The sequence below is a fragment of the Oxyura jamaicensis genome, chromosome 2 (assembly GCF_011077185.1).
Source record: "Oxyura jamaicensis isolate SHBP4307 breed ruddy duck chromosome 2, BPBGC_Ojam_1.0, whole genome shotgun sequence".
Classification (NCBI taxonomy): Eukaryota; Metazoa; Chordata; class Aves; order Anseriformes; family Anatidae; genus Oxyura; species Oxyura jamaicensis.
In genome coordinates this window covers 151,704,879-151,726,609 of record NC_048894.1, presented here as the reverse complement: position 1 = coordinate 151,726,609, position 21,731 = coordinate 151,704,879, and the positions used below count along the sequence as shown (strand labels likewise).

General features: G+C 39.9%; 1 long non-coding RNA gene across 2 annotated transcripts; it reads right to left on the bottom strand.

Moving 5' to 3' along the window:
- Nucleotides 1–4,959: 4,959 nt before the first annotated feature.
- Nucleotides 4,960–21,492, bottom strand: LOC118163087. 2 transcript variants are annotated; one of them, XR_004748839.1, is made up of 3 exons: nucleotides 21,112–21,492; nucleotides 7,203–7,270; nucleotides 4,960–5,313 (listed from the first exon to the last, which is right to left on the bottom strand). It is a non-coding gene; the product is annotated as an uncharacterized LOC118163087 (long non-coding RNA). The 2 variants fall into 2 exon arrangements; XR_004748838.1 differs by lacking the exon at nucleotides 21,112–21,492 and adding an exon at nucleotides 11,623–11,695.
- Between the last annotated feature and the right edge of the window lie 239 nt (nucleotides 21,493–21,731).

The following is a 21,731-nucleotide window of genomic DNA, read 5'->3' as shown; positions in this document are numbered from 1 at the left end:
CTTCATGCCAGAGGATGAAGCACTACCTCTGTCAATGAATTGTAGATGAAAGGGACTTGGTCTTGAGTCGAGACATATTTTTCCTTATGAAAACAAATAGAGGTGATGAAATTAAGGTACTGCTGTTTTTCAGGCTGTCCAGTTATTTTGTACGTTGTTCTTTTCTCCTTCTCTTAAGAGAAAGAAAGGAAGTTAATTAAAATAAAGATATTTGTCTCCTCTCCAACATATATTGCCAATGCAGCCATGAAAATATTTATGTCCAAACTGTTTCCAACTTGGACAGACATACAGTGTCCACCTATATACAGGAAATGCCAATATAAGAGGATGAAAATGCTCTGAAATGTGTGAGAGTGCATTAATGCACTCCTCTCTAGAGATTTATCTTGTAATGAAGATGCAGATACATAATTTAATATTTTACATCAATTTTATTTCAAGACTGACATTTTGAAGGGGGAAAAATAAAATAAAAATCTTATGAACATAACCTGACAATGAGTTGGCATTGACATTTAAACTAATTGACTTTATTTTTTTAAAAGCATCTACTGTAAAATTTGTGATGGTAATCATTTGTCTTGTACTAGCTCTTTCCTTCTGATTTTGCATATGTAAAGGCAGAAGTGGAAGATTTAATTTGCCAAGTTTTGAGGCATTCAAAAGTAATTTATACACTCAAGGTGTCTATTAGGAAAAAGTCTATTATATTTCCTGCAATGAATGCATTCTGATAAGACTGCAGTATGCAACACTCATGTGAAAGCAATGTAAAGCAAGTGTCAGAGCCAGATAACAGAGTCTAAACAAACTTTGATTACCAGTCAAAACTTAAAAGCTGGTAAGGGTACAATTAAATTCTAACTAGCAGATTTTTCAAATGGATAATAAGTTGTGTTTTTTTTTCAGTACCACATAAATGGCATTCTGAATGGTTATAAATGAGACAGAATTTTAACAATTAGTCCTAATGATAATTACCCAATATTTATAATTAGGGTAATCTAGTAAGTATAAATAATAACAGGTACTTATCACTGGTACTGGTTTCACAGTTAAGACTAGATTTTTCACTCAGAGATATGACTGTGAGGATGTCACTATTTTGTAACATAATTACAATACGTTTCATCATTGGCAAAACGTAAGACAAATAGATAATATGATGTTTTCCCTCTTTATGTCTTGTGTGCTCATGCAGCATCCATAACAGCATACACAGGAGTATATTCTCTGGGTTGCAGATGGTGGAGGCCCTGTTTCAATGAGACTGAATGAGTTAACATGCTGTTAAGAAAATGCTCCTTTAGCAGAAAAGAAGAAAAAAAAATACTGATGGCAAGATTGACAGAGTTCCCCTACCCATGACAGGACAGATTTGAAGGAGAAGGATCTCCAAATATCCATTCAGAGAGGATTGAGTTGTAGTCTATCTACTATTTCTCTTCTGAAACCACAATGAATGGAAGTTATTGAATGTGAGCTATGTGCGCACTCTTAAATCAAAAATAGTTGAAAGACAAAGCAGAAATATGGGCTAGTGGCTGTAAACTCACCTGGAGTGATGGACATCCTATCTGCACCACTGTTCGCTTTCACAAGAAATAATTCTGGGGGGATCCAAATATCAAAGGAAATTAATGCAATAAGGAAGGAATATCTCAAATAATAAAAACTGTACAAGACTGGAATTGTTTATTTTGGCAAGGAGACAAGGAAGATGCAACTAATAATTCAGGAATAGGTAGGAGAGAAAATAATACTACTTAAAAAGTAAACGCATACCTAACTGGACTATGAAATCCTTTGTCATAGAATACCATTGAAGCAAGAGTATATCAAGCTCAGGAAGCTAAATGATATTTCAGTGGTCTTCAGAATAACTATGTTACTAATAATTATCTTAATATGTTATGTTGGTTGTTAACTATTTCTTTGGTAATGGATTGTAGTTAGCAAACATTTGCTTTCTAAATATGCCATCTCATATTATTTTCACTGGAAGTGAATGAGACCATCAGTAAAGGTATATCTTTTCAGAAAATACTTTTGGAATTACCTTTCAAGTTTCATAGAAATGAAACTAAACTGCCTATGGGAAAGATGGTGGCCATTATGCTAGAGACAGACGGTGTTTAAAATTGTTCCTGCTGAGCACAGTACAGGATTAAAATTTTATTGGGTTAGGAGAGGTATAAGAACACATTTTGCTGAATAGAGAGCCAATATGATAAACTGAGACATTTTACCAGTTATCCTGAAGTGAATACAAACTACGGTTCCTTCCTAAACTGCATTTGAGGGCTGCACTGAATATTTCTCGATGATCAAGTCAGTTGTTAAATGTAGTAGAAGGCAAGTTTTAATTTATTCACTCTGTTCAAGGATAGATGACAATAGAAAAAATACAGGGACAATCACTGGCAACCAAAAATGTAATTATCTCCGAGAAAGGTTAGTGTTTTATTTTTCCTTTCCTATTCCTTAATGAAAAAGAGCTAATCAAAAAAAAAAAAAAAAAAAAGTGTTCAAAGTGTTTTGAATTTCAGTTAAGTCAAACACAAGCAAGAAATATGTTTCATAGACAGAGTGTAGGTAATATGTCCTGAGGTGTTAAGACAGTTACTTGTTCAGTAAGTAAGGTCAAATTATGTGTGAGGCAGGGACATTTAGTATAAAAACTGTATTAATAATTCATGTGGCAAGCAGAGTAGAAGAATGATAAGATATAGTGATGGAGGGGAAAAAAAAAAAAAAAAAGGTAGAAAATGGAAGGAAAAGCTCATAGAAAATAAAAGCCAACATCATAGAGAGGTAAAAATACCAATTAAGCCTTTTCTTATGAAGTGCCCACACATCTCAGTCTTACAATATGACAGTGATTCTTGTTTGTTATTTGCTTGCTGTTTATCTCAAGCCACAGTAACTCAGTAACACAGTAACTCAGCCAACTACATATTCTTTGCCATCACTGCAGAATAATAAAGAGAAACAAAGGTATCTGAATATGTAAATACAGTAGTGTTACAGTAGGAGAAGGGACAAGATGCTTCAGGACTGAAAAAGAAGATTTTTGCTATACTGGCCTTAAACTCCAGGGGAGATTTTATTTATGAAACCCTCGGGAGCCTGGAGTCTCCCATGAAGACTTGGAAGGGCTGAGCAAGCTGGCATGTTACTTATGCTATGCCTGTCTGGGTTCCAGAAAATAGGCCTTTTCTCAGCTTATGGTTCCTAAAAAACATTAGGAATACTCATAGGTTTCCTGAGACCAGAGTCCTTATAAAATGAGGTTTCTTCTAGCTGACTCTTTTCTGTATTTATATGTGTAGAACTGCAGGTTATTGCCTCAAAACAGCATGACAGAAGAGCAAAGAAATGGAAGGGAGGCCACTAACAGCAGCTGGGAAGTAAGAGCATTCACTGAGGACAACAGGCTCACAATGAAGTCCTTCCTCCTCTTCTCATGTTTAAATATCAATGCTCTTTTTCACTCCTGTGGTTAATGCTTTTAGGGCAGACAGAGGTGAAGATCTGTCCCACAGAAGCAATATTTCTGGCCCTTGTGCACTTTCCTTCACATTTCTCTGAGAACTGCAAGATCTGAGAGGGGGGCTCACTGTCTGTCCCAGGGGGACCCTGTTATGTGACCAGCTGAGTCTCCATCATTTTATTGGGACCTCTCAGCCTGCTGCCTCGTTACAGATGAACAAAAGCATTGAGACCTTTCATTTGGTGGCTGGGCAATCTCAGACTGTGTGTTACAACAGGGCCTTGTCCAGCTGATCTGTGACAGTCTTCAAGGATGGAGAATTTACAGCCTTTGGGAGTAACCTGTGAATTTGTTTTGTTTTGTTTTAGTGAAGAATTTTGCCTTGTATCTAACTGATTATTTTTTTTTCCTCATGGCAGCTGTGATTATTACCTATGGTTCCTTTTGCACACTTGAGGAAAGTCTTGCTTTGTCTTCTCTATAGTGACCATTCAGGTAGCTGAAGATAGCAACTAGGCCTTCTCTTCCCCAAGGTAAAGAAACAGGGTTCACTAAGCCAGCCCCTGGTTATCTTGTTATCCAGCATCACAACCACCTCGGTGGGCCTCCACTGGACTTGCTCCAGCTCATCTCTCTCTTCTGTACTGGCAGACCCAAAACTGGAGACAGTTCTCCAGATGCAGTTTCATAGTTGTCAAATAGAGGGGAATAATGATGTCCCTACAGCTATGCTACTACTAAAGCAGCCCAGCATGTGGCTCAGTCTGTTGTCCACAAGGACTACCGGCACATTTTGGTTTGAGCTGCTCCCTAAACACAGAGGCCCTGGCCTGTACAGTTAGTTATATGGGGTTATTGCCATCTCAACTACAAGAATTTTCTGTTTTTGTTTTGTTTTGTTTTGTTGTTTTTTGTTTGTTTTTGTTTTGTTTTGTGTTTTGTTTTATTTGAATCCCATGCAGTTCCTGTTAGTCCATTCCTCTGGCCTGATGGACCCCTGTTTGGCTATATTGCTTCTTATCTCCAGCTCCATTTTCATCTCAAGAACTCAAACCAGACCTTCCCAAACAAAACTTCTCCAGAGAAAGCTAGTCTGTTGTATCAAAGTATTCCCTGGTTTTGTATCACCTACTAACTCAGCAAGGGTGTGTTCATATTGCCCAGGTCATTTGAAGATGACAGACTAACAACCCCATTACCAATCATCAAAGAATGCCAGTCATAATTGCTTCCAGCTAAACTTTGAGCTGGTGACCATTATGTTTGAGTCCAACAATCCAGTTAATTTTATACCCATCATGTAGTGTACCCATCCAATACATATATCCTCATTATGGCCGCAAGAATACTAAAGCAACTGTGTTAAAAGCTTTCCTAAAGTCAATGTAAATTATTTAACTCCCAACCTCCCCATGTCCACTGAGCCTGCCATTTCATTGTGGAAAGCAATCAGGCTGGTCAAGCATGATTTATCCTAATTTATTACCCATGATTTATCCAGACTGTGTCCACAATCAACTTGTCCTTTATGTGCCTGGAAATGGCTTCTGTGTATAACATAATTTTTTAATAAGCCCTGGGGAAAAAAAAAAAAAAAAAAAAAAAAAAAGCAAGGTCTGGGATGCAGCTCTTGGCTACGTGCTCCAGGTACCAGGACAAGAATTCACAGGTATTCGTTGTACCAGAACTAAAAATTTTGTATAAAGTGGAATACTTTCCAAAGAGAGGCGAGCATTGTGTTCTGTCCCAGAACAGTATGGGGTTTGACTTGCGGTGGCAGGGTTTTTCAAGGACTTCTGCACTCCACAGTTTGGCACCTACAAGAAAAATGAATATAAGTTAAGACACATCCTTGCCCAGATCGCTGACTTTTGTGAATACTGGTTTTAGAAACTGACTTCACTGTGCATTGGTGTTGACATAAGTGCTGTGATTCCTCTAACAGGCTTTTGTGTTACAATGCCTAAATTTGTCACTTTAATCCTTAACTTTAACCTCTGTGTACCCCATTGATACTTCAGCAATGTCCTGTGTGCTTCAGTGGTATTCACACAGTAGGCAGAACTGAAGGTGCTACAAACATTTAGTATAATAATGAGAGGAGTAGAGCTTGAGGCTAGAGTCAGGAAAACCTGTCACATGTGCCTAAGTAAACATGCAGCCTGGTGTTAGACCCTCACATTATCTCACACATTATCAGGGCAGAGAGTATTTACCAAAAGCCAGTAAACAGAGACAGGAAAGATTTAAAATAGCAAGTAGGAAATTCAGAGAAAATAGTAAGTCTTTGATCACATGTACAACTGAGTTAGCAAGGTGGCTCGATAGAGAAAGACATACTTCACTTACTAGGATTTATCTAAGAGAAGGTTAGGGACAATTTTTTGTCCATTAAATTTTCCAAATTCTTTGATTTGAGTATGAGGTTCCCATGATCTACTGATGTTACATGTTTACAGCTACAGATCATTGCCTGTGCAGAGAACAGGACTGTGCTTTTTAGAAACCCTCTGGTTTGTGAGCACGTTGGGAGTATTTAGAAGTGATTAAAATACTTCAGAGGCATTTTCTAGACATCAGGGGAGGGCTGTGTAGAGGAAGATGTTTTTTATTTTCAGTGGTTTGGGCTGATTTGGGTTAAATGTGAACAAAAAGAAGAAATGTTTTGCCCTTTCCTCCTCTGCATTTCTGTGAGTGATAAAACTTGAGCTGTGCTGCCAAAATAATCACAGCTTAGAAAGCTGCTTTGAGGGATGGGGATTATCTCCATTATCACAGCTCTTCCAAAGGTATGAGCATAGAGGACATCAATCTGATAAGACAAAAATCCTTGTATTTGTGTTCCCATATCTATAAATTCTATAATGCACCCCGAGGCACCAGACAGAGTCACACTCATGCCGTGCCTTACTCATGCAAGTAAGAGTTCAGGATTATTTCATGTCCTGAAACCATGGAATGGCGATACCTAAGACCAGACTGTAAATGACTTGTCCCTTCATTTAGACACAAACCACAACTCTGCTGTAGCAAAAGTGGCCCTGTCGAAGTCCCAGAAATACTTCCAGTGGCAGACCAGGATGCAGGCAGTATCTAAGGTCATCCTTTTGCACTACAATGGGTATAAAATTGTGTGCACTCACCAATTTCCTTCCTGGCTTCAGGTGCACACTGTGCCAGAGGGACTGTCAACAAGATGCAGCTCACAGACAGCTCAGTTGTACCTCTGCATCTCTGGTTGCAGGTCAAACCATTCCTTGATGCACAGTGGGAAGATGGACGCACTGCTGATACCCAGGCAGCAGAGTCTGAGCACGGTCTCCAGTCTGGAGGATGTCTGCTTAACTGTAGTGTATGTGCATATTTTTCAGACAGCTTAAGAGCTCTTGACTTGCTGTCTTCTCTGTTCAGATACTTATGATGTTTTCACAATACTCTCCTGTTTCTTCTGACTTGTGCCTCTTATAATTAACTCTTGCACACACATAAAATCACATTACGTCCCTTCCATGCATACTCTGAAGTTTATATTTACAAATGTAATCACAATGTGGATTGTAAAGCATGAAGGACCAGCAACTGCATGTGACCAAAGCACTTTTTCATTCTGTGGCAAAGCTCAAAAGGTTTGACAGTCACACTTAAAGCATAAGCCCCTGAGCAGACAGAGATGGAGAACAGCATGTACCAGAACCAATCTACTCACCATGAAAGTAAAACATTGCTTGGCTCTTGCTTTTCTTCTCTTCTTGTTGTTGTTATCCAATTAAATAACTGTAACAATGGGAAATGACATAATTGGTTGATTGGGTTTCTGGAAATATAACATGTGCTTTGTGACCCAAACAGACTCACACAGCAAGCAGACAGAGGAAATAGCAACAAGAGACAGAATCCTGTATTAGACTGGAGTCAGGACCGAGTTGTTAAAAAGGTAAAGGGGAAAGAAACTTCCTCCATGGCCTGAAAATGTGTATACTTGAATTATACTGATATCATTGGCAAATGCTTTGTGTTCAGGTTCCTCAATTATACAAAATTGTCAAATCAAATACTGAAATAATTCAGTAATCCTGCGTCTGTTCAGCACTCAGGCTGTCTCTGGTTAGATGCTGTAATCCAGTTCAAAGGTAGAACTATACTAACGACGTTGTGTTTTCTGAGTAACAGGATGCTACTTTAGCCAATACAAAAGGAAAAGACATGAGCTAAGTTGGAAAAGAAGAAGAACTACTACCAAAAAAAAAATGGAGGAGACAGGTAGGGCTGAATATAGCAAATGATAAAGCTGGGAGAACTGATGAAGAGGGCTATCTTTTTAAAGATCAAATAAAGTTATTTCCAGCAAAACCATGGGAAATGGTTTTCCTCTTTTGTATGGTGGTTGAGAGAAAATGTCCATGCTTGAGTAAGAAGTCAAACAAGTTAACTTTCTGCCCCTCTGTAAAACCAGATGCTGGTAAGCAGGATAGCAGGCCAGGGGACAGTGCGGAATCAGCAGCTTAAAGCATCACCATTTTCCTCCTTCTTAACCAGCTACTTTCTCTCCCCTTATGAAGGAAGGGGACTGGCAGAGGAGAGAAAAAATAAAAAAAATAAAAAAAAAAAATAAAAATAAAGTATATATCATTAAAAATATAATGAGGTGAAGGAAAGATCACTTGAAAGTCAGGAGATGGCAGACAGGCCAAACTCTCAAAGCAGTGGAAAGCATTATTGATAGGTGATATCAATAATAAATGTGAACAGGAGGTAAGAAGCTGTGAGGAGGATGCAAGTGCAGGTTTACACTTGAAGAAGAGGGATGGAGCATGTTTGGGCTAATGAGGAAGCAGCTACTCTGCTAAGGGCAGGAGGTTACTTGCTCTGACTTCTCTTCTGGCTTTGCTCATGAAGGGGGGAACTGGAAGATTTGGGGATCTCCCCTTTCTAGTACTGCCACTGGGGAAATCTCTCCCATTCTCATTGTGGCACTGGGGCCAAGTAATTCTGAGCCTCAGCTCTTTTAGATAAAATGCTACGCTAAAATCTGCAGGTGTGGATGGTGGAAAAGCCAAGTGTAGAGCTGGAAAAGTGGTCAGAGCACCAGCTCTGTCGGGAAGTGTTTCACTTCATGTTATTCAGGCAGGGAGTGTGGTGTTGTTCCTGGTAAGTGTCCCATGCTATCTGTCAAATGAAAAACACTGCAAGCACGCGTTACTATTTCAGCAGAAGAATAGGTCCATAATACACACATTATGTTAGCCAGAAGGTGACATTTAGACGTTTCTTTCAAACAAAAATTACCTCTTTCTTATCCTCTCTTCCATGTGTGTGCTAAGTACATTCCAATACATCTTGAATTACTGTTCATATGATGCTAAAAGATTATTCTTCTTAGTGCTGTCCAGTCAAGACTCACAATGACTAATGAAAATTTTTTTCTCGTCATTCAGGTTAGGACTCAGCTCTGCTGCTGTTGACGACAGCAACAATAACAACATTACTGCTGTTTCTAAAGGGGAATACAAAGAGCTGAAGAACTTGTGCCTATAGTTATCCTCACATATCCTCATCACAGTGCTGTTCAGCAAGTATCATACATATTTTGGGAATATCTTTGGAACACCTGAATGTTCCAAAAATACAAAATTTGTCTGGAAATCCTATATGATTTTCTCAAAGGACTTCAGAAGCTTTGAAATTCCTCTTAGGATGGAATGGTAACAAATAGATTGCTGGTTTTGTCTCATTTTGTTATTTCTAGACAGGAATATGAAAATGAAAACTAAAAGGCAATGAAAATAGGCAGATCTGTCCTTCAGAACTTTGCAGAAAACAATGTTAAAAAATAGAATATTGGTATTTTAGGAAAAATCATTCCAAATATTTAGTGAGTCACCTCTATTTATCTAAGCCTTATGTTTTTTTGCTATTTGTTTCCAGGGAGCGCTGCCCTCTCCTCCACTTGCCTGGTTAAGTGCTGAAGATGTGAATTCCTAAACCTAGATTCAGTGCACCTTTCAGAATCAAAGACAAGTTTTTGAAAAATAAGGATGAGCATAAAATATCTCCTCAGTGTAAGAGCAAGACCTGCCATGAAAGCAAGATGTAAAAATCTAATCAGTGTTTCTAAGGATTGGAACAGTTAGTAGCAATGGAAATATGTAAAGAAATTTGCTTTCAGCAGCTGTTGTATGCAGATATTACTCAAAGAACATTTTAAAATAACATATTTTAAATAGGTATTTAATCAATGATCAATCAATTCACTGAAACTGTTGTCTTTTCTGTTTTCTTTATGTTTAGAACCAGGTGAGAAAAGCTGGACGTATGCCCTCAATGATTTTTTTTCTTTATTTTATTTTCTGTTAACACAGTATTTGCAAACTGGATATCCTTTAGGGGAGTTTTTCTAGGGTGTAATTTCCATGAAAGAAGTGGAGAGAAGTGGAATTACTTTTTACCTCAAGCTAAACTGAATTTATCTCTTACCAAAATCTCAGTTGTTTCTTAGTATTGCCTCTAGGCTTTGCAGCACTTTCTCCTACTTGTGATGGCTCCTTTTTACCCTTGAGAACTTCAGATAATTTACCCCAGAGAAGAATTGTCATACAGGATTTAAATGATGATTTAGGGGCTAGTACCTAGAATAAAGGGGAACAAAACCTCTGATATCATCTAGTCTGGGCACCAGTGAATGCAGTGTTGTGCCTTTTAGATATAGTTAAGTGTACATTATCTAGTGTCTATCCCCTGAGAGCATCTTCCACAGTCTAAGCCACTGCAGTGCCCAGGAGCATTTCCTGATATTCACTGTACCACTTGCCTCACTTAATATCATCCCATTACTCTTAGTTATGGCCTCTTAATTCACTTTTTTTTTTTTAATCTTCACATTTTGGGTGCATAAACCTACCATATATGTACAGGCACATTCACGTTGTGTTATCCAATGCACAAAAAATGCAGCGCACTCTGCCCAGGACACTGTCCGCACAGGTTACGAAAAGGAGTATAGAGTGAACCTTAACAGGCTGCATTTGACTACACGTGGGTGTAATGAACAGAGCCCAGGGTGCAACTCCTCTGATCCCATCATACATATTTGAAGAAAGTTGATGTTATGTCCTAAAAGTTCCCATTTCTCTCTATCAGTGTAAAGACATTCTTATCTGGTTAGTTTGTGTAAAAGTCCACACTGCAGGTATGTAAAGCTGGGCAAGATACGTTCCACCTCAGTTCACTACGACTCACAAAATAACAACAAAAAAATACATATCACAGGAGCTGGGTCCTCTCCAGCACTTACAAGAGCAAAGCACAGGGAGAAGGATGACAGATCTCATTACAACTGCTGCGTTGCCTGGGTCGTCACCTTCATTATTGCACTGTTGTGTTATGGTCCACACCTACAAGGTGTTGAGTGCTCTACTTCCAGTCTGAAAGCATCCACCCTTTCCAAGCATTCCACGTGCTCACAGTTAAGCACTCAGTTGGGCATTTAAGGGAGAATATGAACAGCCTGCCGGTTCTAGCTTTGGGACATCTGTCTTTATACAAACCCAACTGCAGGTCTGACAAGCACTAAGTAGTTTTTTCACATATAATAAAACTGTGTGTAGAGGCATGAATTTAATCATTCTTTAATCTTACAGTTTAATTTGATGTAATAATTAATAGTAGAAAAAGGAAGGTTAAGAGCCTGTATTTGATATCTTGTAGTAGCAAGTTAACTAATAAAATACTAGAATACTAACTCTATTCTACTTTTGTTAGACATACGGGGAAAATAAACTGAACTTCCTGACACTGCTTCAGTCAACTTTTTTTTTTTCCTTCTAGCTGAGCTTTTTTTGTGAATGTTATCTATATCTTCAAGCAGAAGCATGTGATATTGTAGACAGACCAAATGTTTTAGTATTGCTGCAGTGTGCTTGCCATTCCTCTCTGACTTCAGCCTATGTAAAGATTACAGCATTTGCTATCATAATGCAATTTTTAAAGGAACTTTTTGCATGCTGAGGGTCAATAGGACAAAAGGCCATTCCATGGCAATTACTTTTCCCATGGTTTAAAAAGGAAAATTCTGGTCATGTTACTTTAAAATGTGATATTTTTTTTCCCCTAATATTTTAGTTGCTCACTTCCTGCCAATCATGCTTTGCTGAAGTTGCCTCAGATATTGTTAAGAGCTGTGTGTTGTGCTGTTCACTGACCTGTAGGCAAAAAGTAATTCTCATCAGAGAAGGAATCCTGCTTTTCTTAAAAACTAACACTGAGGTGAGCAGGTATTTTCAAGAACTCACTGGATTTTTTTCTGCAGCCAAGAATGTATCACTTTAGATGGGGAAAGTTATACTTGTCAGCTTCCTGACTGCCAAGTGTCATATTAATCCCGACTTCAGGTGGATACCGTGACAGTGCCTTCACCCTCGATAAACCAATAAGTCTCTGTTCAGTCTACTAAAGAGTCTTCAGACTCTCATTGCACTGTGGTGTGGCTTTAGCTGATAAATCAGGCAGAGGATCATTTTCCTCTCTGCCCTCCCTTCACCACATTAATATTGATTATTTGGAAATAAGGAGTCCCAAGGAGTGGAAGTGGATATGCCTCATTGCCTTGAACAATTCTTTTCCCTCTATTGGGGCAGTACAAGGTAAATTAATAGTGTGCTTGCAGGCACTAGATAATGTTAATGTACTTGCTATTGATACAGCAAAATAACATGAGTAACTTCAGCTTTACTTAAAACAAAACATTAATTTTCCAAGGCCACTAGGATTTATGCAGCTGGTCAGTATAGTGCATGCAATCTTTGTTTTTAAATAAGCAACATTTGCTTTTTAAAACATGAAGTAGGATTTTAGTGCCTGATGGAAGACAAAAGGTGATTTTAAATCATTGCTTATGCTCTCAGGCTGTTGCCTGCCTTTAATCTAAGTCCCTGCTTGATTTTGTGGCTAAGAAGATGCCTTTTATACTAGGTAATAATGCACAACAACATTATCCCCTGTGATCCTCTGGCTATGTAAAAACGCAAATTGTATGCATGAAGTCTGTAGTTTTGTATATGTGTTAAAAAAAAATGTTTCCATATAAAGAAAATATGTTGGCAATGAAGGAAACCCCACTTCCATATCAGTCTAATTGAATGTTCTGGGAAATTATTACATTTGTATTTGATTAAATAGAGGGTACTTAACAATAGACTGGACCTCTGCTAGTTGAAAGCACAGATGGTAATGGAGCCACAATACTTTCTTGACCTTTGAGGCATATTTAAAATACCTTCAGCCTACCTGAAGACTTCCCCCCACAGTTCCTCCTGCTTTTGCTGTATGAGGACCATCTCCCATGCTGTGATGGGAAATTTGGAGGAAACTGCTAGTGCAGAGTATTGGTGAATCTAATGCTATGCTGGTGATGGTTGTACTTCCATAGTGCTGTCTAGCACAGATCACAGCACAGCAGCATGGGCTGGAACATAGTGAAGACACTGCCATGCAGAATCAAAGTGTTGCCACGTTCCCTTTTATCTTCTGGCCCCATCAACTTGGTATACAATTCTGTGCAGCTCACCTGAACTTAAAGTTGTTCACCCATCTGTAACTCTAATGTAGTAATAAATTATGGGTAGAACATCAACTACAGCAAATTTGGCCCTGCTTTTCTCTTAGCATTCTGATCCTAATTTTTTACAAACACGTTTCTAGCTCATAAATATTCACAGAATAGCTCGTGTAAACATTTGTGTTTTTTTTTTTTTCTACATGTTATTTACGCACTGTTTGCTTTCATTGTGAAAGTTCCTCTCTGTGTTACTTATGGTGGGTGAATGGTCATAAAAGTCACATATTATTACTCCTGGTACCAGACTGGGCGACTGAATTTTCTAGGCAGGAATATAGCAAACAACAAACTATGGATAACGAATAGCAAGTAACAAATAACAAAACATTATACAGAATGAATATTTGGAGGAATAATTATTTGTGCTGAAAATCATGAAACTTTTAGGATTTGCCAGCATTTTTTCTCCCAGACAAACTGGTATTCATTTGAAAGCTCATGAATGATAGATAATCTCATCTCACAAATAATGACAGTTCAAACCTCAATTAAACAAGCCTCACAAAACCCCTGGGAGATAGGCAGTAATAATAGTTTTATATTACTAAAACTGATACGTGAATATTTTCCCAAAGAAGTATGGCATTTGATGGGTATTTTTACACCACTGAAAGAAATACACTACTGCAAATGAGTGAAAAATACCATTATTATATTTGTCAGATTCCAGCATGCAAGAAAATTAGATGAAGGACACTCAAGAAATCATCTCTGGTGGACTGAATAAGGAAAACAACATCATTTATTTGTGGCAGGTCAGCACAGAACCTCTTCCAGACTCAGCAAATCCTACAGTTACTTAACAGCATGCCAACCCACAGAGCAAATGTCAAAAATTCCTTCTCACACTGTTCTGTTCCTTTAAATGATTATCTGTAGGCAAGAAATGTAGATAATCTGCACCTATGCAGCTCATCAGGAGAGAACAAAACCTGGTTTCCGATGCAGGAGTTTCAGAATTATAAGTGGATCTTACAGAATTCATTATTTGCTGTTTGTACTAAGGTGGCATCAGTCTCCAGGGTCATGCAAATGGCCAAGGCACCTTTCTGCCTCTTCGACTGCCTCATAGCTACGTAGTGCTGATAGCTCAAGTCCTAACCACAGTCATATATTTCTGACTCTGCAACTACACCAGAAGTCTATGGTAAAGTTCCATTACACACAGTAAGCCCACAATAAGAGGAATCCCATTTCTTTACAGATGCAGAACTCGATGTTTTTCTGAGAGAACTTACGACCAAAGAATGAAGCTTATAGGAGATCAGTTTCCATCATGCTTCACTACTGTAGGGTTGGAAGTGCTGCAGAACAAGTGGCAGGAATGTATTAAACTAAAACTTATCGCAAGCCTTTTGGCAATCTTTGTTGGAGCACTTTGGATACCAGCTTGCTATGCTCTTACTATATAGCCTCTTTCCCCAGGAGCTAATAGGGAACTTAATTAGGCATAATATTAGCAGTTCTTCAGCTGTATGCAAAGGTCCTATAAAGCACCTACAGTGCTCCAAGTCAGTTTTGTAGATTCTGTAATCTCTGTACTCAAACAGAGAGTTGTAAAGGGAACATTTTTAACATATGAAATTTTCAACCCCCAAAAAGTCTTCTTATGTAAAGTGAAAAAAAAAAAAAAAAAAAAAAAAAAGCATACAAAGTCTGCCATCTTAAAAACATAGAGTGATTTGGATTGGAAGAGACCTTAAATCTTATAGATGCATGTTTCAGTGCTCAAATGCAGATGTCAACTTATTTTTACTTAATTCTCTGGTTGTCCAGAGAAGCTGTGGATGCCCCATCCCTGGAGGTGTTCAAGGCCAGGCTGGATGGGGCTTTGAGCAACCTGGTCTGGTGGGAGGTGTCCCTGCCCATGGCATAGGGTTGGAACTAGATGAGCTTTAAGATCCCTTCCAATTCAAACCATTCTATCATTATATGATTTATGTTTGGCTGCTCAGGAGGGAGAGACGGAACAAAGAAACTCGGTGGGCAGAAGACCGGCATTGCAGCAATAAATATCAGCACTGAAGCTGGTCTCCACACTATTGTTCATCTGGAACTCTCAAAGTAGGAAGAATTGGGGGTAAATTCCTATTAAGCCAGCACAGTCCTTCTTAAAATATCAAGTTATCAGTGCTCCTACCCTCTTGAACCTTTCAAACTCTTAACAGCTTGTGTTTTTCAATTTTCTTTTACAGCATGAGTTTTCAAAAACTTACTTTTTTTTTCTTCCTCCTGCCTGGAGACATTTATCTTCCCAGAATGCTGAAATTCCCTCACACTGCAGGATAAAAGAGCTAGTGCAAGTTTGCAACTTTATCAGTATACTGTCACACTTCTACCTCAGTGCAGGGCTAGGAAAGCAGGCTCAGAAATGGCAGAAAAATCTGTGACATGGTAGCAGGGAGGAATGCACCTTGTGCTTCCAGAGCTGTACTGGGAGTTAGACCCCTCCAGAGGTACAGTTCTTTTTCTGCCATTGATTTCTGCTCTGACCTTTGGTTGCTTGTTAAATCCTCAATTTTCAAAGGCGCTAAATGACTGCCACTAGGTAAAATCCTGTTTTTAACTGAGGTCAGTAAGAGCTTTGCAGCTGGAAGCCAGGATTTCATCTGTTCACTTCAGCTGCAGCTGTGAGCGCTCAGAAAATCATGCAGCTGGGGAAGGTAGACTGGGTGAGGGGAGCGGTTAGGTCAAAACTGAGCTGGAAGTAGCTTTGGCTGTGTTTAGTTAACTTCAAGGTATGATTCTGCCCCACAAGTTGTGAGGCAGATTAGAAACTGACCCAATAAAGTAAGGAATTATTTCTCAGTAAAAGCTGTGCCATGCAGCCTGAGAAATGAATGAGAAATTAAATAAATGAAATACAAGAGCTTAGTACCTGACATAAGTCGTGTTAACAGGGAATATGAAGGAATACCACATTATGTCTTCCTGGACTCAGAAAGCCTTTGACACTGTCATCCATAAGAACAGAAGCTGTTGAAGCATGGCCTGGATGAGCAGAGAGTGAGATGGATTGAAAACTGGCTGAACGGCTGGGCCCAGAGGGTGGTGGACAGTGGTGCAAGGTGTAGTTGGAGGCCAGCAATGATAGGAGCGCACCAGTAGTCAATAGCAGGTCCAGTCCTGTGTAATATCTGCATTAATGATCTGGATGGATTTTTAGCCTACAGAAGAGAAGGTCCAGGGAGGATCTTATCAATGTGTATAAATACCTGAAGGGAGAATGCAACAAAAAAAGAGCCACGCTCTCTTAAGTGATGCCCAGTGCCAGGATAAAAGGCAATGGGCACAAAATGAAACACAAGAGGAGCCATCCAAACATCAGGAGGCACTTCTTTATTGTGCAGGTGGTGAAGCACTGAAATAAGTTGCTTAGAGAGATTGTAGAGTCTCCTCTACAAAGGAGATCTTCAAAAGCTGCGTGGGTATGGTCCTGGGTAACCTGCTGTAAGCATTCTTGCTTGAGTGAGGAGATTTGGACAAGGTGACCTCCAGAGGTCCCTTCCAACCTCAGCCATTCTGTGATACTGTCATAACACATAAGGCTATACATAGTGGTATGCACTACTGCATCTTTCAAGGGCTGTCATCCAGAGTTTGTCAGTGTGGATAAGATGCCATCTATCAGAGAAATCATTCCACTTTGAAGCTTGAAATCCTACCAAATAAAGTATCTGGAGTATTTTACAGTAAGGTGAGGTCACTGAAATCTAGTTATTAGTAATAATTCAGTTGAAAGCTGTATTTCATTTTCTTTTTTCTTCTGCCATGTATTGCTTACCTGTCTCCTTTCTCCTACATGTGTTGAGCAGTAGAATGACCCTCAAGAATAAATAATATAGGCCACAGCAGTCTCCAGTACTGTATATTAAAGTAGTGCCTTGAATTTAATGCCAGAATAATGCTTAATTCAGCCAAACATCTGAATATATTTTAATCTATGAGATTATCAATAGCTTTTTGGCATTAAAAAGCCTGCATACACTGAAAGCTAAGAACATAAGAAACTGCATTTCTGAATAAAAGCTAAACAGAGCTCAGCTACAAGCAATGTGAGTGGACTTAATAGTTCACTTAAATCATAGAATCATTAGGGTTGGAAAAGACCTCCATGATCACCTGATCCAACCATCCCCCCAGCTACCACTATCACCCCCTAAACCATGTCCCTAAGCACCATGTCCAACCTTTCCTTGAACACCCCCAGGGACAGTGACTCCACCACCTCCCTGGGCAACCCGTCCCAATGCCTGACTGCTCTTTCTGAGAAGAAATGTCTCCTCTCTTCCAACCTAAAACTCCCCTGGTGCAACTTGAGGCCATTCCCGCTAGTCCTATCACTTGTTATCTGCAGGAAGAGGCCAACCCCCAGCTCCCCACAGATTCCTTTCAGGGAGTTGTAGAGAGCAATAAGATCTCCCCTGAGCCTCCTTTTCTCCAGACTAAACAAATCCAGTTCCCTCAGCCACTCCTCACAGGACTTGTGCTCCAGGCCCTTCACCAGCTTCATAGCCCTTCTCTGGACATGTTCCAGGACCTCGATGTCCTTCTTGTGAGGGGCCCAAAGCTGAACACAGCACCCAAGGTGAGGCCTCACCAGAGCATGGACCAGGGGAATGATCACTTCCCTGGTCCTACTGGCTACACCATTCCTGATACAAGCCAGGATGCTGTTGGCCTTCTTGGACAACTGGACACACTGCCAGCTCATGTTCAGATGAGCATCAAACAGCACCCCCAGAACGTTTTCCTCTGCACAGATTTTGATCCACTCTTCCCTATGCCTGTAGCACTGCATGGGGTTGTTGTGGCCAAAGTGCAGGACCCGGCATTTAGCCATGTTGAACATTGGCCTCTGCCCATCGACCCATCCTGTCCCGGTCCCTCTGCAGGGCCTTCCTACCCTCCAACAGATCAACACTTCCGCCCAGCTTGGTGTCATCTGCAGACTTACTGAGGGTGCACTCAATTCCCTCATCCTAATCATCAATAAAGATATTAAAGAGGGTGGGCCCCAATACTGAACCCTGGGGAACACCACTGGTGACCGGTCTGCTGGATTTCATTCAATTCACCACCATTCTATGGACTGGCTGTCCAGCCAGTTTTTAACCCAGCAAAGAGTATATCTTCCAGCTTCTCCAGGAGAAAATTATTATTATTAATAATAATATGATATAATAATAATATAATAAATATAATAACAAAGGGTATAATAAAAGGACACACATCATCCAACAGATTAGCCAAGTTGTTTGCAATAAGCTAGCTAAAATATGTACTTTTCATCAGTTTTTCATCTCAGAAAAAATTGGTCAGAGCCTTCACAAACTACAGAAATGAGAACACTTCCCACATCCAAATTTAAATGCATCTTTTTGCCCATCCCCAGTTATAAATAGAACTGGTTGACATTTTTCATTCACATTGCTTGTCAGGAATTTTTTTTTTTTAAAAAAAGGCCTTTCAGGTTTTTTGTTTGTTTGTTTGTTTGTTTGTTTAATCTCTAGACCTGCCAATGTTCTGTTTGCACTTTATTTCACCAGGCTCCAAAAATGAAAATAAAAGTAACCTTTCTTCAATGCACACTTTTTTGTTTAAGCCCTTTGTAAAGTGAAAAAAGCTTCTAGATTTTCCCTAGTGTTTAGTTTTTCACATCAACACAAAATGATGTAGGGTGTTTTGCTGTTTCCCTAATCATACAGATCATAAATGTAATTCAAAAAAAAGACTGAATATTCAGATATCTAACAAGGCCTTGGCTAATTTAACCATTAGCAGCTGATGATTTAAACAGACAGTTTCTAGTGGGGATGTTAGTTCATACTGGATATCAGGAGAAAAAATGACCATGTGATTGGATTTTGGTTGAGGTGAAGTTTTCTTCCTTGATGCCCAGAGGGCTGGCAGTCCAGATACAAAGCAGCAGAGAAGAGGGATGATAGGTTTGACCCTGAATGATATTTCAGATCAATTCTTTGCAAGATTTTTATTTTTAAAAAAGTTAAGCTGCCTTATCTTCTGACCAGCTCTAATTACAAATCTCAGCTGTGTTCAGAGCAGAATATGTTCTGTAAACTGTTTTCTTCTAAAAACAGCTTTAGCAGTTCTGACTCCTCTCCTTGAAATCTCCAGCTTGACTTTCCTGTTTTATCTTTTTGTCGTCTTCTTTGAGCTATTTATCATGATTTCATTATCAGAATAATCTTCATATCTTTTTCTCACTGATTTGGTAGATCTGTGCCTCTACTTATGGGTCTCTTATGATTCACTGACCTCACAATATGGGAAATTTAGCAAGGAGTCACCTGGGGAAATCTCTCCAGGTAAAACACAATTCCTGTTTGATAGGGAGTTAACAATATGAATGAAATTACACTGAATGATACAGGAGTGAGCATACTCCATCAAAAGACACCAGGGACAGGGACATTCTCCATTATCCCCTTCTTTCCTCACCACCTCCCAAGCAAACCCATCCCCAGTCTCTCAAATTGCTAGGTTTAGCATGGTTGGGAGTACTAGGAAAATTTCCTTTCTTGTGGAGTTTTGTACATTTTGTAGGTTCAACCTATTTCTTTGTCTGGATTTTCCTTTCTGTTATAGAGAGGATGACTGGCATAAGTTTCACCTCAACACATCCACATCAGAGTTTTTATTTTCCTCAATATCATTTCTTCATGTCCCTTCCCATGCTTTTCTCCCTCATCAAGCTTTCCCTTCCCATGCTTCTCTGCCCCTCTTTGTATTATTTCCTGCTTTCTGGCATCTGTGACTCCTTCCTGATTAATATCCCATGCAGATTTTATTAGGGTGCCTTTACTCCTAGTTTCTGAATCATATACAATAGGGACTAATACCATTTGCTCTATTCCTGCAGTGGACAGTTGATCTAAACTCAAACCCCTGTCTTTTGTCATTCTTTACCAATTTTTAGCAACATTTCAGAAAGAGACATGTTCAACAGCCTCAGAGGAACCCCTCTGCTTGAGTCTTTCAGAAAACATTGCACCATTTTCATGAAATACTGCATCCAGAGCCTGATGCTTAGTCCCATTGAGAGGAAATGGTTGGCAACAGATATATGCATGAAGAGAGACTGTGGTAGAAGGCATTTATTTAATTATTTGACACTGGAATGAGTTATGGAGCATAACAGCAAAATGAAACAGAATTTCTAAAAGGAATATGGAGGTAGAGTCCATTCAGATTGCAATGACTCTCCAGGAGGGCAGCAGATAGGCATTGCTATGAAGGCAGGAGGCCTGGAGGTAGGCACAGCTCAATGGAGCCTGCCCGACCGTGTCATGACCATTGGTGGGAATGCCTCAGCCAGAGAGGAAGCCAATTGACAAATGACATGTTACCACCTCTGTGAAGAGTGTGAAAGTGCTGACTTTGATAGCAGAAGTAAATTTTCACAGCAGTTAGCTCATAGAAACTGCTCAGCTTCATTTCAGTGCAATGGGTGCCTATGCCCTGGTGCTGGCCGGGGGCTGCAGGGCCACCATTTCCAGCCAGCTCCAACAACCCCATGGCAGGGCCCAGCTGAGCCCAGCCCCAAGCTGGCGGGGCCTCAGGGAAAACAGATTTCTGAGAGGGCAGAGCGGGCACAGGCTGGGGAGGAGGCCCAGGGTGAGGGAGAAGCAGCAGAGGGCCCAGGCCCCAGGAGGAGGAGGGCAGGAGGGGCTCCAGGCCCACAGGCAGCAGGGATTCCCCGGCAGCCCTGCAGAGCCCCCACTGGAGCAGATCTCCACCCTGCAGCCCGGGGAGCATTCACAGGCCCTCATATTTTCTCTCCCTGTCCTTTTGGTTACAGCCAGTGAGTGAGCAGTTGAATGTGAGGTTAGCCCTTAGCCAGGGTAACCCACTGTACTGTTACTCATCTCCTATCTAGGATCACAAAGTTTAATTTACCTTCTTCCAAAGAGAGGGCAGGGGAAAAAGCCTAGTTTTTACAAGTGGAGTGATGAAAACATGAGCCAAGGTCTTGGCTTACCTGGTTCATACAAGAGGGCTTAGTCCCCCTTCCAAGCCCTCTGTCAGACTGTCAGTGCCAATCCATTCAGAGTAAAAACTTTTTGGTCTTTGGTCGTAACATATGTCCTCCAGAAATAAACAGTTCAGAGAACAATGTATCCCAGCTTCATTCTGTTTATTCCACATCTGAAAGGAGAAAGTTTAGACTTTGTCTGTGTGTCTGTGCAGTATCGAACAGGTATGTGAGAAAGCGTACCAAGTCAAGTCCCACAATTCATCATTGTCACTTCAAGGATACTTCAAATGTAATTTGAAATCATAAAATGTCTATTTCAGTCACTGGGGAGAATTATGATGATGCGTTGGAGGATCCTGATGCTTTCCCATATCACTTAGAGATGTACTTGGAAAGAGTTATCTCTGGTACTCAGCAGTCACAAGTATTTACACATTTGTTCAAGCAGGTATGGGGTTAAATCCCATTATACATATTATGCAGGGAAAGTGATAGACCAAGACATATTTGTTTCCTAACTCCATAATTAGGCTCTCAAATGACTGACTGCTGATTGCTTAGCACTTTTTAAAGCCCTAAGGCCGCAATTTTTGCAAAACTAATGAAAATGGTTTCAGGGGAAC